This window comes from Prunus persica, chromosome G3 (assembly GCF_000346465.2).
Source record: "Prunus persica cultivar Lovell chromosome G3, Prunus_persica_NCBIv2, whole genome shotgun sequence".
NCBI classification, from domain to species: Eukaryota; Viridiplantae; Streptophyta; class Magnoliopsida; order Rosales; family Rosaceae; genus Prunus; species Prunus persica.
The window spans coordinates 18370939-18394332 of NC_034011.1; the positions used below are offsets into that span (position 1 = coordinate 18370939).

The 23394-nt window shown below is 36.0% G+C and overlaps 1 long non-coding RNA gene across 2 annotated transcripts; it reads left to right on the top strand.

Moving 5' to 3' along the window:
- Positions 8780-10660, top strand: LOC109948215. Of its 2 annotated transcripts, none has more exons than XR_002270821.1 (4): positions 8780-9041; positions 9813-10091; positions 10293-10353; positions 10435-10660. It is a non-coding gene; the product is annotated as an uncharacterized LOC109948215 (long non-coding RNA). The 2 variants fall into 2 exon arrangements; XR_002270820.1 differs by having other exon boundaries at positions 9813-10034.

Here is a 23394-nt window from a genome sequence, read left to right on the forward strand (position 1 = left end):
GCTCTCTCTCTCTCTCTCTCTCCTCCAAGACTTCGTTTTCTTGAAATCGTTAAGGACTTGGAGTTTGTTGCAAAGGCGTTCGTCAGTTACAGGCTCTGCCTTTTCAGTTGCTACCGATACAATTTTCCCGCTTGAATTGGAATATGACTCAATGTACAAAATGACCCTTACATATGACATATTTTTCAAGTTTACCCGTGGGCGTTAGTTCTTAGCTGCTTGACCTTGACTTAGAGCAAGTCCAGCAGCTAAGGCTGGACTCGGGCTAGGGGTGGGGGTTCGGGAGAAAAATGGGTTTTCAGCAACAAAAGGCAGCCTGGGTAAGAGGTGGGGGCCACAAGATTGGGTTGGCCCGAAGTGGAGTTTGGCCCGAGCAAGAGCCCGAGGGCGGTGACGTTATGGCTAACGCCAGGATGGCGTCAACCCTTCAGCTTTCAATTTTTTTTTACCGTTAGCACGTGTATTGCACGCGCCAACGTTAAAAAAAATTTGAAACGACGTGCTACAGTAGCTGCCAACGGCTACCTTACACGTGTCGGCCTATTGGCTCTCCGATTCGATTTTTTCCTTCAATCCAACGGCAGCCAATTTTTCTGCAATAAAAAAAAAGAAAAAAAATGTTAAAAATTACTGAATTTTTTTTGTATAAATACCAACCAATACTCTTCACTTTTAACACCAAATCCTCTTACATTTTCTTCTCCGTCTACTATTATTCACTTTCAACTCAATATTTTTTTCACTTTCAAGTTGTATTTTTCTCTATCATATTATGGGTTCTTCTAGTGAAAATGGAGGGGCATGGAGCATGATGGAAGATGTTAGCTTGTGTGAGGCTTGGGTTCAAGTTAGTCATTGTCCCGTAACAGACAATGAGATTAAATTTTCTCATATGTGGAAAAAAATACATCAGGCATTTTGTGAAAGGGCAATTGGTTCGACACGTACAGAAATGACATTATCTAGTAAGTGAAAAATTCTTAATAAAGAGTTAGCGAAATGGAGAAATGCCTTGGGAAAAGCGATGGACAACCATAGAAGCGGGGAAAACCTTAGAAATGAGGTAAATTATTTGTCATTTTCGTTCTATTAATTTCTATGTCATATTAATTTTTATTTAAATGTTTCTTGCAATTTATATATTTTGCTAATATTTATTGTATTTTTTTTTTTTATACATGTTGCATTTTTTTTAAAATTTATTGCTTTTGCATTAGTTTTTTTTTTACATGTTGCATTGCCAATATTTTTTTAAAGTTTCTTGCATTTCCATTTAATTTTTTTTATAGATTATGCAAGCACAAATGTGGTTTGGTGCTACTGGGTAAGGCAAAAAAGAGTTTCAACCATACCCATTGTTGGGAGGTGGTGAAGAATTGTAAGAGATTCCAAATTATTCCAACGGGTCCAATGGTAGTGTTGAACGAGACGCCACTCCATGAGACGCCGGCATCGGATTCACCTATGGATTCTCCGATGAGTCAAGACTCATCCATCGAAAAGGAGCCAAGGCCTATTGTGAGGAAGGCGGCAAAGGCGAAGAGAGGGAGTAATTTTAGCAAGAATGCATCTAAATTTTTGGAGGAACTTTCAAAGCACCAAGCCATGAGAATTGAAATGGACTTGAAACAACAAGAGCACGATATGGCTATTCAACTACAATATGCAAAAGAAAGGGAGTATGTACGCAAAGAAAGGGAGTATGTACGCGAACAAAACATTGAAAAAAAAGATTGGGAAACCATGGCCATGGATACAAGTCATATGTCCCCTGAAACAAAACAATTTTGGAAGCTAGAACGAAGGGATGTTATGAGATGAAGACTTTTCGTGACGATGGACCTAGCAACACAGATTGGTTAAATGATGAAAACCATTAAAATAGTTTTTTTGCCTTTCATGTCTTAGTTTACTTGCCTTTGATTTCAGTGTATTTTTTGTTTTGTTTAATTCATGTATTTTATTTTATTAGTTGTATTGATTTTCTTTTAGTGAATAAAGAAAATATTCAACAAAATTCCTTTTTATTCAAAACATTTCATACATAAAAAGCAAACCACAACCAAAGCATAAAAAATAAACAAACCACAACCAAAGCATAAAAAATAAACAACCCACAACTAAAGCATAAAAAAAAAAAAGCATAACTAAAAATACAACATAAACATAATAAATTAAAAAAACATCTTCACTTCACTTCATTCACCTTCATTGCCTTTCACCGCCCATAAATGCTCCATCAAGTCAACTTGACGGCGTTCATGAATATACCACGATTGCATCTCCGTGTAGCGATCAATCATACGGGGCATGAAACTACCGTCTCTAACCAACGGTTCATGTTGCACTGGTTCTCCATTTGGCCCCACTGGTTTTTCATAAATTCGTGTAGGGCCATGTCCATGGGATTTGGTTCATACACTTCATCAGCATCGTAATCATATTCATCTTCCACAATCATGTTATGGAGGATGATACAAGTCATCATTATAATCCTAAGCACCTCCTCGTCAAATAGACGCGCCACACCTCTGATAATAGCCCACCGGGCTTGAAGGATACCAAAGCACCTCTCAACATCTTTTCTGTACCCCTCTTAATAGCGAGCAAAAAAATTTTGCTTATGAGATCGAGGATGTGAAATTGTTTTCACAAATGTTGTCCACCTCGGGTAGATGCCATCAGCTAGATAATACCCGTTCTGGTAGACGGTACTGTTGATTTCATATGTGATATTTGGGGCTTCACCTCTCAAAACATCATTGAACACCGGGGATTGACCCAGGATATTCAAATTGTTTTGAGATCCGGCAACTCCGAAGAAGGCGTGCCAAACCCATGTATCAAAACCAGCAACTGCTTCCAGGATGATATTTTATGCCCTTTTCTATTTTCGTAATCCCCTTGCCAAGCAATTGGACAATTTTTCCACTACCAGTGCATGTAGTCAATGCTACCAATCATGCCAAGAAATCCTCAAGACTCAGCTTTTTGGAGAAGTCGTTGCAGGTCCTTGGGCGTAAGTCTGCGTAGGTAGTCTCTGGTGTACAGAGTTTCCACTGCATCACAAAATCGCACCAAGCTCTCCAAAACAGTGGACTTCCCCATTCGGGCAATCTCATCCACCTGATCAGCAGATGACCCATACGCCAACATTCGTATCACAGCTGTGAACTTTTGCTCGGGAAGAAGTCCCAAATTTTCAGCACAATTTTTCTTTTGAACAAAATATTCATCATAATTGCAAATATCATGCATGACTTTATTGAACAAATGGTGTTGCATTCTATATCTCCCTTGAAAATGAACATCAGAGTACAGAGACTGTGGGATAAAATAATCTTCCAGAAGATTCTTACCCTGAAAATGTCTATGTTTGTCCACATTTGGGCCACGGCCTTCTCGTGAACCACGGCAACTCTGGTTTTCTTCCTCCAGCAAAGCAACTGCTATGCCAAGTTGCTCATCTAGTTCTCTCTACGCCCTTTTGCTTGCAGCTCGTCTACGCATTCTTTCTCTAGTTTCTCGCTCTTGCCTCTCCAAAACCTCTTGCATGTCTGCCATTGAGAATGGAGAATGAAATCTAAAATATGAGAAATGGAAATGTAGAGAAGAATTGGTGTGAGAGGTATGAGCTGAACCTCTAGTATTATAGAAAAATTTAGACAGATAGATATGTAGAGGATGAAAATCTTATCTGAAATTTTAAATTCAAATGAAATTTGAAATTTGAAATTTATCTGAAATTTGAATTTCGAAATGTATCTGAAATTTGAAATTTATCTGAAATTTAAAACCGAAAATCTTATCCGATATGAATAGTATTGACACGTAGGAACCCAAAAATCTTATCCGAAAATATTATCCAAATTAATTGTTTAAGTAAACAAAGTTGTGAAAAAAAAAATGAATAGTATTTGTCATGGCAAGCCTAAACTGGTGGAAACACACTTTGCTAAGGGGGCTAGGGCAGCCACTATTCACGTGAATAGTAGCTGTCCTAGGGCTCCTCTTGCCATGGCAAGGGGCTAACTGGTAGAAATGCTCTTAGGGTTCGTCATCGGGCCGGGCCAAGGTTTCAGAGAGCCAGGCCGCCAGGGGCCTAAACGGGTCGGATTTAAAAAAAAAATTTATTTTTTTGTAAGTCCATTAAATCTTTTTGTTACACATTTTTTGTCAAAAATGATGAATGAATAATTTTCTCTTAAACAATAGTGCAGATTACTATATAACTTAATAAAACAAAACTATAATAGCCAAACACTTTTAACAAACCAATACCAATAGCCAATATATTTGAAAAATATTATATCTAAAAATGAATCTATGAAAATGTGTTACTTATATCCCAACCTAGGATTGACATCATGAAAACTAAAGCAATTTTTGTTGCTTTGAGGTTGGGGAGCCTAGGACGGGTCTAGTCGGGCCGAGGGTTTCACATCCTAAGCCCAAGCCCTACCCAACCTTAGAGTAAGTCAAGCAGAGCGGGCCTAACCAACGGGTTAGGCCCTGCTTTAGCCCGTCGGAACTCGGGCTACCCACTTCAAGCCGCGGCTCGCAGGCCAAATGATGATCTCTACCTTGACTTGAGCAAGCATTAAGTTAAATGAGGTGATTATGAGTATGGGCATTTTAGTCATTTAGGGAAACGCTATAGCCCATCTGAACTAAGGGCTCGTTTAGGAGTGATTTTGTAGAAGCGATTTTACTCATTAGTGATTTCAGCATAATCACTTTATGTAGTAGCGCTTTTACACAAAATCAGTTTATTGTTTGGCTACCAATATAGAAGTGCTTTTATACTGCAAATTTGATTTTGATTTTGATTTTTTTTAAGAAATAGAATGCATTCATAGGATTAAAGTAGCGCACATATAACGATACGAAATAATGGCCTTGTTAAAACTTTCATCAGAGACATGTCATAAAGCAACAAGAGAGTTCGAAACAGTCATGCAGTACCAATGCCAGAGCAAGATAAAATAAAATAGCAAACTAATACGTAGACCTTCGTCGCAAAGACCTCCGATGAGAACACTATAACACAATCCAACTGTCAAAAGAGTCCTGCTATGAAATCATAGTCCTTTGCACAGCCACAAGACAGTGAAAACATCATACAGAGAACATAATACGCCAAGAAGAAAGAAAACAACCACTAAGCACACTATCTCCAGCTACCTCCAATAGCAATTGGCAATGAAAGAAGAGAAATCTGCAAGGAGCAACATAAAGAAGAGAATAACTGTAAACAAGCCAGGAAAGAAAATAAATAAAAAAGCCCCCAAGCACGCCATAGCATCTCAACACTGGCAAAGAAACCTCCTATGAAAACGTAGTCCTTAAGACATGTACAAAATCAAAGATCAGTTAAGGGGAGAACGAAGAAAACACTATGCAACAATAAGAAAACTAGCCTAGCCACTTAACCTCAACACAGAGATCTGGTGTAAGAGAATTTGCCTGATGTCAAGCCTATGAATACTCCAAGAACACATTAAGGAACCCGTCTAGTAGACTCTACTTGGCCAGTCTCCATAGGTTTGTCAAGAAGAACACCAACATCACCCGAATTCGCAGTTCCCATCGCAGAGTAGCCAGCCAAACTAGTAAAGATGGGCAAAAGATGGTGCCCAACAACCCTAGTTGCCAAAAACCTAGCCCAACACCATGAAAAGAAGGATCAAAGTTATAAACCCTGAAAAGCCACCCACGCCTAATCTCTAGACAGCGACCGTCTTCTCCTAACGGTAAGGCTTGAGATCGCAGATCGGATGACAAAGAGGGAGTGAGGAAAGCCACCTTCACAGTGACCGCTGATCCCAACGAAGCAGCTTGCATCATGATCATTGTTGACTTGGAGATTGTCGGCACATTAGCAGGAGTAAACCCACTAAAACCACCATACCAAGGCAACCACCAGAGACGTTGACGCACCAAGGAGAAAGAGAACAATGACCAACGCCCAGGATATGAGAGAGACAACAATGAGGCCAACACCCTAGAGTCAAAGAGAAGAGTGACGGCAGTGACTCAACGTGGAAGAAAAGTGACTCGACGCTGCCAAGTCGAGGACGGTGACGACGGCTGCTGAATGTGGATGAAAACGAGCATGGTTAGGCCAAGGAAGGGATGATGGCTAAACGTGAGAAACCTAAAACCTAATATTTGATGCATGGCTCTTCTAGTGTAGCGAGAAAGCGACCCCTAAAAGGATTGTGATGTTATTCGTAGTGTTTGGCTTCCTAAAGAAAAAAAAAAAACTCTGTTTTCTAGTTTTTTAATTTTATTTTCATAATCAAACATTTTAAAATTGATAACCAATCACATAATATTAAATCTTGGGCATTCTTAAACGAAAACTGAAAGTATATAGCATCAAATCATACCAAATTTTTCTTTTGAAGAAATAAGAATAAATATTTTTTTAGGATGAGAAACTATATTTTTAAGTGACACAAATATCAAGTAGACATAAGAAGATTTCTGATTCTCTCACATTCCTCATCTATATCTCGTGTACAAGTTACATTTTCTTCTACAATAGTATCTTTGTACTAGTCCCTTCCTAATCTGTTTGGGGAAGTTGCTCTTTGATTAATACAAGTTATATCTTACAAGTGCATGAATCAATCTAATAGTATAGTAAGCAAATACCAGAGTCGTTTCCGTAGAGATTTGTAAAATTTATTAATTAATTTCAAATACAAATACCATAAGAAAAATAGAAAATAAAAACAAAATATTACAATATTAAAATAGCGAAAATAAGTTACTCAATATTAATCTAAGTGTCGAGAATTTAAGGCAATAAAATAAAATAACAAATGTTGGAAATTGGTTTTGAAAATCAATGAATGAATATTAGGTCTCCGATTTCACCACAATAATCATATTCTATGTATCGAGTTAATTTGAGAACAAAATTGGAATTCAATTCCAAGTCTTCGTTCTTTTGTTATTATGATGATTCATTCAGCTGCGATGTCACCAAGTATTGTCCATTAAACCCAACTAATGAACCCCATAACCAAATTCAATCGAGAACCCATTAAGTTCAAGAAGAACAATCAAAAGCCAAGAAGTGTCTTACCGTGAATCTGGCTTCAACAATAACTCATTCATTCATAGTGCATACAAGTATAAGGATGTCGTCCAATCTTATTTTAGACAATCCAAATACCTATAATGGCCAATTACAAGTATCACTATCACAATTATAATAATGAATGAAACAAGGAATATAAATTGATTAAAAGTAAAATATTAACTCAATAACATAGAACTTCAAAATATGGTCGACAAGATGTATTTATAGGCCAGCTTCTTGGTTTTGGAGAGAAGATAGGAATTAAATCCATCTGGAATAGGGAGTTTCTTTTCCTATTTGGATTAGGTTTGACCTTTGATGCATCTCTCATGTGCTTTTGCCTAAAATCACTTTAAGTGATTTTATTACCTATTTTAAGCGCTTTTAATTTCCAAACACCCTTTTTTTAAAAGCAAAAGTGATTATACTCAACTTCAAGTGATTTTCGCCCTCCCAGAATCACTCCTAAGCAAGCCCTAATTCTATGTGGTGCACTTGGATAGGGTTGGTTTTGCAGACGGCCAAGATGTGTTGATTGTTGAGATCCAACAATCAACTTCAAATGTTTGTTTGTCCACTCAACATTGTGTCGTGGCCTATCCAAGAACTTTCTTATCACAGTTGTCTTCTAAATTAACCAGTGGGTATATTCAATTAAAATTTTTAGGGTGTTACTACTTGGACGACATTGATGTCCACCCTTCTAATACATGTGCGTCTCACATACACTTGTGTCGCCCACCTCAATTAGAGAGGCGGTCAGCAATGGGGTCAATAAATGTCTTCCAAATAACATTATTTAGATTTTAATAGATTTTAAAGTAGTTAGAACTCTATAGGTTTTATTTGAGTTTTCCATATATACTTTGATTGATTTCATAAGTATTTTGACGAAATTTGTTGGAATCTTATCATAGAGTTTGATAGATTTTTATAAACTTCTATAAATTCGAAATAGTGGTGGGTCATCATGTTTGATGTTGGTGATGATAATAGAGATAGTGCTAGTGGGGATGGTAGACAATTAACGGTGGTGGTAATGAACATGTCAAGTGATGGCGGTGGTGCTGGTGGTGACAACAAAATTATATCGATGGAACATGGGTGGCATAAATGGTTGTGGTGATGGTGGTGCTGGTAGCGGTGACGACAGTGGCGGTAGTGGTGACGGTAGGGGTGGTAGTGGTTGTGGTAATGATGGTGGTAAAGGTGGCAGCGATGGTGATGGCTTTGGGGTGGCAGTGACAGTGACGACGATGGCATTGGTGATGATGGTGGTGGCAGTGGCAGAGGTAGTAGTGATGATGGTGGTGCCATCGACTATGACAGTGATGGTGATAGTCATGACAAGATAGATGGTACACTACGCCAAAAATTGAAAGCTACATCACCTAAAAGACGTTGAAAAGTGAATTTCGCGATGTTGTTTTAAAATTGGCTACAAATCACATCAGCATTTATAGAAGCGACGTCGTAGGATATCTAATACGGTGGTTTATGAAAACATATTTCAAAACCACGTCGATTGTCAAGACGAAGCGAACACTGTTCACTTAAGTGACCTAAATTTTCACGACTCCCTCTTGCTCTTCTAAGTTTCCCTCTCGATGAAAATTTCCAATCTCTCTCGACCTCTCCGTATCTAGACCTCACTTGGTTCAAACCATCTCTCTCTCTCTCTCTCTCTCTCTCTCTCTCTCTCTCTCTCTCTCTCTCTCTCTCTCGTTCTATCATATCTCTAAGGTCATCATCTCTTTCACATTCATTGTGGGTTCCGTGGATTTGGAGTTGTCTTGTCGTGGCTACCGTAGACATTGGCGTTCACTGCCCTGCCCTTGGTTGTCATTGACATTCACGTTCATTGCCGTCGATTTCTCGTTCCCTGGGCTTACGCCATTGAAGGTCACTGAGCTCTCTCAAGTTCGCGACCCTTCATCAACACTCTCAGGTACTTTCGCTAAGCCTTTTACTTTGTCAATCACGAAATTGGGTTTGGGATTCTCCCTCTTTTGAGTTCAGAGATATGTTTTTTTGGCTTGTTTGGTTAGATTGGAAGGTTTCTCCCTTAAGAAATATTGTTGTTCATATTTTAAGAATTACTCAGGTTCCTTCATTTTGCTTGATTTGGTTGTTGCGGTGCTATTTTCATGCGTTGTTTATTTGCTTTTGTTTTGTTTTTTCAGTAGATTTCTTATCCACTCTCTTCAAAAAATATTTGGAAGGCTATCATTGGTAGATTTTGATTGACATTGTTGGGTTCTATAGATTTCTGTTTATAGCAAAGTGGCATGCTAGAATACATGATTTTTACACTTTACTTTGGTACACTAGCTTATTATTGAATCAGTTATTTTATTTTTTGAAAATGCATTTGGAAGATGGGTAAGTCATGGATGTTTGCTGATATATGACTGAAAATATTAGAGTTGGGTGTGAGGATATATGGGTGGTGGATAAAGTAAATGTCAATGACTGAATGAAGTTAATCATGTATGACATTTCTCTATTTGATTTGTTTCAATGTATAAAGTTTTCTATAGTTTTAGAATTATATTGTTGTAATGTACGAATTTTACAAATCAAAAACTATGATATGTGTCTCTACATTTAGTTACTTAAAGGTTATTTGATCATTATACTATAGCTGTAATTTTGTGCACCTTACTTAACGTTCATCATTTTTCTATAATTTTCCTACTATGGTTGTGATATTTTGCAGGTTTATATCTTTAAAATTCCTACACTATGGGGACATCAACAGGCCCTCAAAAAAAGCCACCCAATTCCCCCAAAAAGAAGCTTTGCATGACTTCTAAAAAAATGAAATTGGTTTCAGCTCATTCGAACGATTCAAGTCCGAGTACAATTACATCGGATTCTAGGAAAAAAGCCTCGCGGTATGAACACAATGCCCCAAGTTATAAAGAGGAAAACACAAGGGGTAAAAGCAGTAATAGAGTACAACACCAAGTGTATTTGTTTCATCCCACGAGTCCTTGTGCGTTTGAATTATTCTTCAGTTTTTTTGAACGTCAATTATGGTCTTTCACTTGAGAGCAAAACTTGCTAGTAATAGCTTCTCCAAGTATATTATTGTTGTGCTTCTTTTGTGAGATCATGCTCTAACTCTTCTTTTTTTATTTGCATATTTATATGTTTTCACCATCATTTTATTTATATTTTTTTTTTCCTCTTGCAGGTTCTCTATGGTCTTTTTTATGCTCATTTTTACAGGTTTTCTATGGAAATATAGCCCAATGGTAAAATTTCTCTTTCACCTAATTTTATTTGTTTATAATCTTAGTTTTTTTTTTCTTTCTGTCATTTTGATTTATTTACAGGGATGATGGAGGAGACTTCAATTGTGCATCATTTGTATGTTTGGTTGCGGAAGGCTTGGATTAGGAGTACGTAGGTCTTATTAGGAAAAGCTTGTACTACTTAATTACCATGTATTAATTGAATATTTATATTTAATTGGTAGGAAGTATGTTTGTTGTAGACTAAAGATTGGTTAACCATGTAATAACTATTGAATCTTCAAGTTTTATGAAAGAAACTATTTTTGAGTGCATATATTCATTAATAAAGCATTATGGTTGGTTTTCTAGTTAAAATCATTGTATAGCATCATAGGAAACCAAAAAGAACTAAAATGTAATAGCTTGGGAACCTATTAGACGACGGTTTTTATAATAAATCGTGGTCTTTATAAATAATTAACTACGGTTTTTATAAAACAACCATCATCTATACAAACAATCCACAATGGTTTTATTAAAAACTGTCGTCTTTCCTCCTATAATTAACGATCTTTACATCTAAACAACGACGGTTTTTAAGAAAATCCGTCGTCTTTATAGGAAAACAATGACGGTTTAAAAACCGTCATCTTTATGTTACAACAACGACAGTTTTCTTTAAAAACCGTCATCTTTACAATAAACAACGACGGTGAAAAGCCGTCGTAGTTTGACACCCAAAAAGATAGCGGTTGATTTAACGATGGTTTCAAAGCATTACAACGACAGTAGATCCCCGTCGTCTATTTCGTTTTTTTGTAGTAGTGGTAGTAGAGATGATGAAATAATATGTTGGGAATAAATAAATATATCTATCAAAATCTGGGAGGGGGGAGGGGGGGGAACAAAGATTTGTCATGGCCTAAAATTAGTCTAGAATCAATTGAAATCCTCCATTTTTTGTATTTCCCTTAAAATCATTGAATTTTTTAATACACCCAAACTTTTAAGGAATCCTTTAAAGTCATGATTGAATACAACCAAATTTAAATGGAATTTAAAAAGTGTGGATTGAATACACTCATAATTTTATATGCTTTTATAAAATCATGATTAAATACACCTGGACTTGTAAACTTCTTTTAAAATTAGTCATGGCCTAAAATTAATCTAGAATCAATTGAAATCCTCCATTTTTTGTATTTCCCTTAAAATCATTGAATTTTTTAATACACCCAAACTTTTATGGAATCCTTTAAAGTCATGATTGAATACAACCAAATTTAAATGGAATTAAAAAAGTGTGGATTGAATACACTCATAATTTTATATGCTTTTATAAAATCGTGATTAAATACACCTGGACTTGTAAACTTCTTTTAAATATTTTAAAATTTCAATTGAGTACACTCTCCAAGAAAAAACGATTGGAACATGGCTCAAATGGCTAAGAAATAGGAGTTGGCGTACTTTGGTTTCATCACATCATTGATTATTTAAAAACAATTAAGTTTTTAATCCTTTGGTAAAACATTGCCTAAATGACTCCGCTGTGCGATATAACTAATTGAGTTCTCAAACAATTAAGTTACATACCTCATTTCTCCATGCAAATAAAAAGTAAAGGTATGTAACTAATTGAGGTCTCATTATAAACCTACTGTTTTACTTCAAAGTTTCCAAGACTAATTAAATTAATCAAAGTTCCCATTTTGGGTTGCATCAACTTTCGGTGGAATGTATATAAAGAGTAATGTTCTTCATTGTTTATTCTATAAGTTACTAAACAATTCTTTCACTTTCCCACCCAAAAAATATAAGAAAATATATATAGAAGTATGACTATAACTTCAATGTTGTATATATGCACTTATTTCATGTATTAAATTGAATCTAACCTCAATTCTACTAAATATGTTTTTCTTGGAATCCTTAATGATCCCTATAAGTCTCTTATCTTTCTCAATTTTTCTACAAGCGACTTGTGGATGCCCAATATTTGCAGATTATATAAGGCATAGTTATTTTAATCAACAAGAATTTCCATTGAGTGGAAGATATGAGGTTAACTTGGATAGTTTATTAATAGTATTATATGAAAAAGATTGTCATGGATTTCAAGCTGACACTTGGGGTAATTACAGTGATAATTATGTTGAAAGCAATATTGGAATGACATCTCCGTCACAAATTGTAGAAGTTGTAAAAGGTTCATAAGGCAAATGATTCATAGGCTTTGCCCCAAAAAGTGAGGTGCTATAATTTGGTATGACAATTGCCTCTTAAAATACTCAAATGAATATTTCTTGACAATAAGTGACCCAACAAACGGTGATTTGTGTGACGAATGGAACATATGTTGATCCATTGTTGTTTAATCACAAAGTTTATGAGTTGTTACACGAATTAGGTTATAAAGCTGTTGATGATCCACTGTTGTATGCCCATGGAAATCTACAGTTTGGTTTATTGAGTGGTTCAATTTATGGTGTAGCTCAATGCACTCAAGACCTCCCTATCGTAAATTGTAGGAAGTGCTTTCAAGTTGCAATGAGTGAACTTCTAGTTCAAAGTTGGGGAATGAGAGTTGAGTGTGCTTATTATGGGAATTGATATATTAAACTTTACTCCTTTATATATACTATGTATTAACAAAATTCCCTTGCTCAAGTAGAAGGGATTAAAATATCAATCATTTTCCTTTGTGCATCAAATAAATTCACAAACAAATCTGGAATTCCATATTAGCGAATGGGTTTTATCCTAGTGGAAAATGGCATTGACTTGAAGACCAGTTGTCTCATCTCTTTTCATTTTTCGAAGGTCTTCTTTGTTATACTCTGTAAGTACATCATGCAATTGTCTTCTTACATCAGTTTCATAAAATTCAGTGGGAGCAAGCCCCGATTCTTGGGTGCCATCAAAAGATACTATATTTTTATGAAATTTATTATCTCTAAGTAAAAACCAACGATGACCCTTATAGCAATACTTTCCTCCATGTTTCAACCAACGAGATCTGGTGTGAATGATGCAATAAGGACATGCTTTCTCTCAATTAGTGCTCCAACCCGATAAGTTTCCATAGGCAGGGAAGTCATTGATAGTCAAGAATAATGCAGCATGTAGTTTAAACATTTGATTACTGGAAGCATCATAAGTAAGTATACCTTCATGCCACAATTCTTTTAGCTCATCGATTAGCGACTGTAGAAATACATCAATCTTAGGACCAGGTCTTCAGGCCATCAATGAGAACATATAAAATAAATCAAAAGTTTGCTTCGTGCACATCCATGGTGCCAAATTATATGGAATTAGAACAACATGCTATGTATTGTGATTTATGGACATTGTTCTAAACAAATTGAAACCATTTGAAGCTAAACCAAGCCTAATGGTTGTCACTAGCAAAATATGAATTCTTCTCATCAAATGTTTTCCACGCAGTTGTATCGGCTGGATGCCTTAGCGCACTGTCATTAGTACGTTCCTCTGTATGCCATTTCATAAGCAACGTTGTTTTAGAAGATATAAAAAGTCTTTGTAATCTTCTTTTTATGGGAAATATCTTGCTTGTTTAGTTGGTATTTTTCTATCCAAATTCTGAATATTTCCAAACTTACATTCCAACGGTTCATATCTAGATTCTTGGCAAATGTCACATTTTTCAAGTTTCTCATCCTCATCTCCGAATAACATACATCTCATGTCTTGAATTTCAAATCTAATTCAATAGTTATCTTTTGAGCCTCATAATAAGAGTCTGGTAGTTCTACTTCATTAGGGAAAGCTTCTTTTAGAAAACTCAACAACAATGTCACTGACTTGTTCATCCATCCACAAACCACTTTTATATGTAATAACCGAACAATGAAAGACAGTTTTGTGAACTTTTCACATCCTGAATACAAAGGACATTCTGCATCTTGTAAGAATTTCAACTATCTTCTAGTTTCATCATTTCGCCCCTTAGCATTTGGTCCCTCACCATTCGGCCCCTGACCATTTGGTCCTTCACCATTCAGCCCCTCATCATATTCATTTTCTATTGGTCTATCATTCACTAAAATAGAATATGCATTTGGATGCCCAAATGCGTCATGTAGCATTCCAATCATATCATCACCAACAATCGAATCAAAAGTGGCGTCAGTATCTTGGTTTGCACATAATGATAGTTGTGGTGCCCTATGCTAAGTCCAATTTTTGTACTTGGACATAAACTCATGTCACATCCCTGGATTGGCTCCGTCATAGCACAATATTGTCCGCTTTGGGCCCCTCCCCTTAAAGTTTTGTTTCTAGGAACTCACGAGCAACTTCCCAGTGGGTCACCCATCCTGGGATTGCTCTAGCCCAAACTCACTTAACTTTGGAGTTCCCATGAAATCCGAAGTCAGTGAGCTCCCAAAAGGCCTCGTGCTAGATGGAGGTGGGCATGTACATATAAGGCACATTACCTTTTCTCCATTGGTCGATGTGGGATGTTACAATCCACCCATTTAAGTGCCCGACGTCCTCGTGGGCATACTCGCACCACACGGCAGAGTGGCTTTGATATCAAATTGTCACATCCTGGGATATGCTCCGCCGTAGCACGATATTGTCCGCGTTGAGGCCCTCCCCTCACGGTTTTGTTTCTGGGAACTCACGAGCAACTTCCCAGTAGATCACCCATCCTGGGATTGCTCTAACCCAAACTCGCTTAACTTCGGAGTTCCTATGGAATCCGAAGCCAGTGAGCTCTCAAAAGGCCTCGTGCCAGATAGAGGTGGGCATGTACATATAAAGTACATCACCCCCTCTCCGTTGGTCAATGTGGGATGTTACAACCCATCCCATCTTATATGCCCTCTTACTACATCCCTTGTGAACAAATTGTGACATTTCTTGCATGGACAATAAATCTTTGTATCATCCCTATTTTTAGAAAATCCAAAATCCAAAAAATTCTTAACTCTAGTGAGATATTGCGTGGATGTTCGATCTCGTATATCTATCCAACTCTTGTCCATACTTTTCTATTTGTTATTCAAGAACAAAGAAGAAATAATACCTACCAATCAATACTAGAAAATAATATTTGTAGAAACATAAAGTTGTGGGAGATAAGCAATCTGACCTTCTAAAATTTAAGCTTTTTATATCAATGAAAACCACAGCTATCGTTCACACGAACAATTCTTTATTGAAATCTCTGAATCTGCAATAAGAAATATTAAGAAGATTCTAATTGTCTTGTCTCATAAAAAAAATAATCATAAATACTAATTGTAATAATAAAAACAACCTTAACAAACCCAAAGTGCTTTAGTTCTAAATGAAACCAGTTCTAAGTTTCAATTGTTTCAGCGAAATACTAGAATGATGTGAATTCTTTTTTTTACCAACTTAATGGCATTTGTAAAAACCAAATGAAAACTATTCTTTCTTTTAATTTATTTAATTTTCTCTTGTACCGTACAAAGAGAGTGAAACCATAACAAACATAAATTGGGCTTATAAAAATCAATACCATATAGTCTGTTCATCCATGAATAGTCTACATCTCACTTTCATTGAAAACATAACAATTGTGATCAAATTCAAAGACTACAATAAACCGACGACAATCACCAAACCAAAATTATAAGGTAGCCTCACTCTATCTTGATGGGATAAAGTTCCCAACTCTAACCCTATTTACACCATTAATACGCCAACTCCAACTAAAATTGTGGTCAAATTCAAAGACTCATTACTATGATAAATCTTGGCCTATTTACACAATTACAAACATAAAAAATTTGGGGCTAAGTTTCATGGCATTTTCATGTAAAAGAACAGGGGAAACCAAATTGCATACAATATGAAAACAAAACATGATCAAGTAGGACTAAATAAAAATCAACAATTAATCATATGAACACCAAATACTCAAATAAATATTTTATTTTATTTTTTTGTAAAGAGGAGATTCAGTAAAATCCAAATGACAGAGGGCTAAAGGGGCACTACAGAAACTAAAGGCAATGAGTGATACAATCCCTAAGACAACTGACAATCCATAAACCATATAGGAAACCAACCAATTCCATAAACCATGATTAGGAAAAACATAAAACTAACGAAAAAAAAAATTTAGAAAAAAAGCCATACCAAATACATACCTTGATAAGAGGAGGAAGGGTTCCCAAAATCTAAAAGTCGTTGATAAGGTTAGAATCGTCTCTTTAAATTGGCTGAAACCCTAGAAATTTTGCAACAAGAAGTTTTAAAATTCAAAACACAAACAAATTAGAGAATCCCAATAGAGAGACTGATAGAGGGATGGAAAGATAGAGAATGACAGAGAGAGAGAGAGAGAGAAACCAACCGATTGTTGTGATCTCTAGCCTTTTTTGGCATCGATTTTGGCATCGACTTGAGGAAGTCATGGACGAGGACTTGTGTAGTGTGGATTCTTATTTTGGGAATATTCGAGATCTGTTTAGCATCATTTGTAAATGTGTGTCCTCATGATATTTTTCATAAGTTCTAGCTATATCTATTCAGTGAGTTAGTGATTGATCTAAGATCTTCTAAATGCATATCCCTCCATTATATGCAGCACTTCCAAAACACGAAAGGTCTTATTTTTGTGGTTGATAGCAATGATAGGAACTAAATTTCAGAAGCCAGAGATGAGTCAGATAAGATGTTGAGTGAGGTAGTTTTCTTGATTCACATGTCTTATTTTCTGTGCTGCTACTTTATGATGTGATTTACAAAGTTAAGTTCTCATTATGAATGAGACAAGAATTTTGTGACTTTGTGGAGTTTGATTTTGGTTTTGCTACATACTTCTCGGAGTTACATTCTATGTTCCATTGTTGTACTTATATTTCTTGATATTTTACTTGCATCCTTTGTATCAGACTATATGAGTGTTAAGTTATTTGTGTGATGATCGAAAACAAACTCATGCATAATTTCTAGAATGAAAACGTTTTATTTGGAAAAATAAGAGTTCACATATATTGTAATACATCCATCATTATTTGGGTAATTATCTGTAACAATCAATAAATGTATCTCATACACTCAAAAGAAAGATGAGAAAATCTGGACTCGTAGATAAGCAAAAATAGGACATATTGTATCAGTCCTCTAAATAGTTCATCAACATGATTTTTCTAGCAGTGGTACAACAATTGCACATACTCTTGACATTTTTTGGTAATGGAATTCGAAGATAAAATTTGAGTCAGGATAAACTGAGAGATGCTAGTGCACTAGTATTAGCCAACAAAAATGATCTTCTAGATGCGATGACTATTACATAATTGACTGAAGAGCTCGGTATGAATTCCCTTAAACACAAGCAACAATAACCTATTTTCCAATTTTCAGTATGCAATATTTAGTTCTCATATGTGACCATCATTTCTGACTAGAGAGTATTAACTCTCTAGTTTCTCTTATGTATGAGCTAAATGAGTGTAAAACTCTAACACCTTAATTAAACTGGAGATTGGTCAAACTACATAATATAGAATAATTAAGTGGTTGTTGAATCTCATGTAAAGATGATGGAATATGGCCTAAACTATGTGTCGAGGCAGTTGAAAGATCATGAAAAGAACTACCCAACAAATGATTTGGAGCTTGCTGCGGTGGTTCATGCGTTGAAGAGTTGGAGAGGTTATCCGTATGGGAAGAAGTTCAATGTCTATTATGATCACAGAAGTTTAAAGTATATTTCCACCCAACGTGATTTGAATCTTTGACGAAGAAGGTAGATGGAGTGTATCAAATATTATGATTTTGATTTGTTGTATCATCCAAGAAAGGCAAGTAGGAGGCCTCAAAGCATGTTAGCGAGTTTGATGCTGGCAGACCGAGATCTCTTTAGAATGATGAAGGTGTATGGTTTGGAGGTATGAAGGGATAGTATCTTAGCTAACCTGAATTTAGAACCACAGTTGGAAAAAGGAAGTAATGATGAAACATAAAGAAAATCCAGGCTTGCAGTAGATGAGGCAAGGGTTGAAGTGGGTGAAGCAGCTGAGGAGTGGAAGCTGCACTCAAACGGTAGTTTAAGATATAAGGATCAGATAGTTGTACCAAGGAATCAAGATATTAAGGAAAAGATAATGGACGTAGCTAACCGTACTCGCTTCACTATGCACCCTGGAAGTACCAAGTTGTATAAAGATCCCAAAAGAATGTATTATTGGAGGGCAATGAAGCGTGAAATAGCAAGGTATGTGGGACGTTGTGTAACTTGTCAACAAGTAAAAGCAGAACATCAGAAGCCAGCTGGAATGTTACAACCATTACAAATCCCTGAGTGGAAGTGGGAATTCATCACAATGGACTTTGTCACAAATTTACCCAAGTCACCGAGGGGACACAATGGAATTTGGGTCATAGTTGATAGACTCACAAAGTCGGCTCATTTCCTACCGATAAAGATGAACTCAACCATCGACTATTTCGCTTAGCTAAATATGGAGTGGATAGTCCGACCATATGGAGTTCCAAAGATGATTGTATCATATTGAGATCCTTGATTCACTTCTCGTCTATGAAAAAGGTTGCAATCGGAACTCGGTACTTAATTGGATATGAGTACGGCCTATCATCCTTAGTCTGATGGGCAGTCCGATAGAGTAATTCAAATTCTTAAGGATATGTTAAGAGCATGTGTACTAGACTTGGGTGATAAGTGGAGTGAGCATCTCCCACTTTCCGGGTTTGTATACAATAATAGTTATCAGAGTAGCATCTAAATGGCACCGTACGAAGCACTTTATGGGAGACCGTGTTAATCACCAATGTGTTGGGCCGACACCGAGGATCAACTTGTGCTAGGCCCAGGCCTTATCAAAGAGACAACTGAGAAAGTCAGAGTTATCATAGAACGGCTACAAGCTGCTCAAAGTCGACAGAAGTCGTATGCGGACAAAAGGAAACGTCCCATTGAGTTCAATATTGGGGACCTTGTATTTTTGAAGGTTAGCCCTCAGAAAGGGATCCAAAGGTTTGGTGTACGAGGCAACTGGCACCAAGGTATGTTGGACCGTTCAAAGTAATTGAATGTGTCAGAACTACTGCATACAAATTGGAGTTACTGCCTCAATTGTCCTACGTACACAATGTTTTTCACGTTTCCCAGTTGAAGAAAAGTGCACCTGATCTCCCTTAAATCATGCCATGGTCGACTTGCCTATGCAGCAAGATGTGACCTATGAGGAAGGTCCTGTGAGCATTTTGGCCTACGAGACAAAACGACTCTGAAATCGAAACGTGCCGTTGGCCAAGGTTAAGTGGCAACATCATGGAGTCGAGGGAGCAACTTAGGAGCTAGAGTTCGATATGAGAAGAAAGGATCCACACTTGTTTGAGTAAGGAAATGTGTCTTGTAAATCTCGAGGACGAGATTTCTTTTAAGGGGAATGGATTATGAGCCCTGAGAAAATTTTTGTAATTTTAGAAGTTCTCACAAGTGTGTAAATGAGATTTTGTGGTAATGTGAAGTATTTTGGAATTTTTTTGGAAGGTATTCATATTTATTTTAAGAGTTAAAGAATTTTCTGGAAAATATTTGAAGAATTTTGGACATGTAAAGGCAACAGAAAAATAGTAGAGGCGAAGACGAGTCTGTAGGAAGTTTCAGGGAATTCTTCGGAGCTCGGAGATAATTTTGGTGGATTTTAGAAGTTCTGGAAAATAATAAAAATTGGAAAAGAAAAAGTAAATTAGGTGTGACACGTGGCACGTTCTCGAGCCCTGATGGGGTGCTGACGTAGCTGATCAGATGGGCTAGAGGCACAGGCAGGAAACTGACAATGGCTAACGTGGCAAAGCGTGAGTGGTTCGCCTTCTTCTGACATGGTCGTTGGCGGACCTGCAAGGCGGACCCGACCTTGTTGAGGATTAGCATGTTTTCTAAACAGGTCGCGCTAACCTGGTTCGATTCCAACCATAGATCGGACTCCAGCGAGTTGTTCTAGACCATCTCTAGCTTGATGCATGTCGTTGCTTCTGAACGACATGTCGTTTGCTTTTTTTGGCGCAATCTAGACCTTTGATCTCAGCCTTCCATTGTTTGTTCGAATTTTATATTTATTCAATCCTAACAATCCGTTTTCCTCCACCTTGCCTATAAAATACCCCAAAACTTTCATTTTCTGACTCCAATTCTGATTTGGGAGCCTCGCACTCCTCCTTAAGGTATTATTTCTATCTCTCTCTAGTTTTATTTAATTTATTTTTAATTAGTTTTAATTATTTGTTTACTTACTTAATTTATTTATTTATTCTTAATTCTTGTTTTAGTTTAATTAACTAGTTTTAGTTAGTTCATTTAATTTATAATTTAGTTAACTAATTGGTAATTTCCTAATTTGTTTAAATTAGTTTAATTTGGTATCCAAATAATAGTTTAGACTTATTTAATTACTTTAATTAGTTCCAATTAACTAATTTAATTAATTTCCAATTTAGTTAATTAATTTAATAAATTACTAAATTTGTTTAATTTGTTATGAAAGTCTTGTATTAAAAAATTAACATTTATTTATATATTTATTTTTCAAAAATTACTTTTAAATTAGTAATTAATTATTTTGAAATTATTTTGGACTTTTGGAAAAAAAAATTTAATTATTTTGAACTTTTGAAAAATGTTTTCCAAGTCCCGAACCTAAACCCTAACTTTCAGTCCTTGTCCAAATTTATTTCGAACCTATTTCGAGACCTTAAACCCTAACCCTAATTCAATTCCTAGGGTAGGGAACACGTTTATACTACTTAGGGTTTCTAGGATATTAAAAAGAATTACATTAACTTAATTATTTTTTAAAACTTGGCCGGGGTGCCCCCTACTGGGTAAATGATCATATGTGATGCTCACCCCTACTGTTGGTGTAGATTACAATCAGGTTGACTACCTAGACGCTAACTAGGTTCGTGGCTCGGCATCTTAAACTTGTCATTTCTCCCTGTGCTTCACGTGATTTGCAGGTCAAGAAACTCAACTTTTGTAATCTTGTAAAATATGTTGTAACTAGGTTTTGTGTACCCTTTAAACACTCTTGGCTTGTAGTCTTTGTCTAGGGTTGAGTTTGAACTCCTCATATTTTGTATCTTCAAAACTTGGTTGCTTGGAAACTCAAACCCTTGTAACCGTTGGGGTTGGTACTTGTCATTGAAATACTCTGATCCAACCATATATTAACCAACAGTTCGTTTGATAACCATTTTACTATGGACGGACTATCCTTATGACTAACATGGCTTCAAATTTCTTAAGTGTAGAAGAGTTCAATAGAAAACCTACCACCATGACTTAATTTGGTTTCAAAACTCCTCAATTATGCTTAGAATTCCCCATTTTCTTTTTTCTTTTTAATTTAAATTTAAATTTTTTTATTTTTATAAAAACGCAATAGAATTTTATTAGATTAATAGGAAAAATAGATTACAAAAGACACAAACTGTAAAGAGAGCCATCACAATAGCAATATGGTAGACATGAATAAAAACTTTCCTAATGACTTGAACCAGCCAAGAAGCAAACAATTTCTTACAATCGGTGACAAGTCATCATTTCTTAAATGGAAAATTATAATCTAACCCCACTGCTACCTAGAAGAAAACGTTGCTATCAAGTGTCTAAAAAAGAAAAGTAAAAGACAGAGGAAAGGTTTGCCCCTAATCTATAGAAGGCTATAATAAAATAATAATAAAGCCTAAAAAACCCATACCCTTATGGGCATTGAATAACATTATGATCAAGTTGTTCTTATGTGTTGAAGTTGCCGGAAATGCATCTGGGCCGTTACATTACTTGGATCAGAAGCAACAACAGCATTTTGATCCTCACCTTTCTTCATGTTTTCTCCAAAGATTGAAAGCTTGTCTGAAATAGAAGAAAAAAAAAGATGAACAAGAGAGCCCACAACAAGGGGAAGAGATGAGCATATGATTGCAGCCTGTCTGATGTTCATAGCTTATGATTAAAAATAAAATGGCTTGCTCTGGTTTTCTGGACTTGGATCAAACAATAGCTCAATTTGGAGATTGTTATGTGGTGTATTGGGTAGAATTTATAATGGAGAGTGGAGTGGAGGACAGTTGTCGCTTTTTAAGTCGATAGATATTTCAACGTACGTGATGATCAAGCTAGCCACTCTAGTTGACCATTACTGTGCAGAAATAATGCAATGTAATGTAACTGGTCACCCCCATGCAAATTGCAATACGAAGCCTCAATTGGTGTCGGCATGTTAGCCACCTGTTAGCCTTTCCATGTGTCATTCATTTTTGCTGCGTAATTACATGGTGGTTTCAGAGATCATTTAGCTGAAAATTATGTCGCATGACTCTTAATTACAAAATATATATCCAGCATCAATCTGTTATTAGAATATTTATTCCAATTGCAAACAAAAACCAACGATCAGAGCACGTAAGCTTTAACTTCTGTCTCCTTTCTGTTTTTTTGTTCTCTTTTGAGAATATAAATGATAAGAATGTCATATTTAATCTCATCTATTAAAAATGGAGTAATTTAATGGCTTAAAAATTGTATTAAAATTTGTGTATAAAATATGATGTCACATATTCGCCCTCTTAAGTTGAGGCAGAGATCCTCTTGTCGGGCCCATTCATATTGTATTTTCATAATCCAAACCCTCTATTTTTAAAATATTCTCTCAAAGATCATCTCTACAAAAAAATCACTTGAATTTGAATCATTTGACCACTCAATCGATGGTTGTAGTTTTAGTGCATTCTTAAACCACCAGGTTTGTCAATTTTATTGATCACAACTAAATTTCTTAATGGTTTTCAATTTTACTAATTTTTATTTTTATTTTTAAATAAAGTCTTATATAATCATATCATTTAAATAAAATTTATATCGGACCCTACAAGGAGATGATATTATAGTATATATATACCTTCCCTCAATTGAGGAATCTCTCAAATAATTTTATTTTAAGATACACTTTGGGGCCCACATGATGATTTGTGTAACTAATCCACATGAGGTATCCATTTAACTTGCAATCAAAACCAACTAGA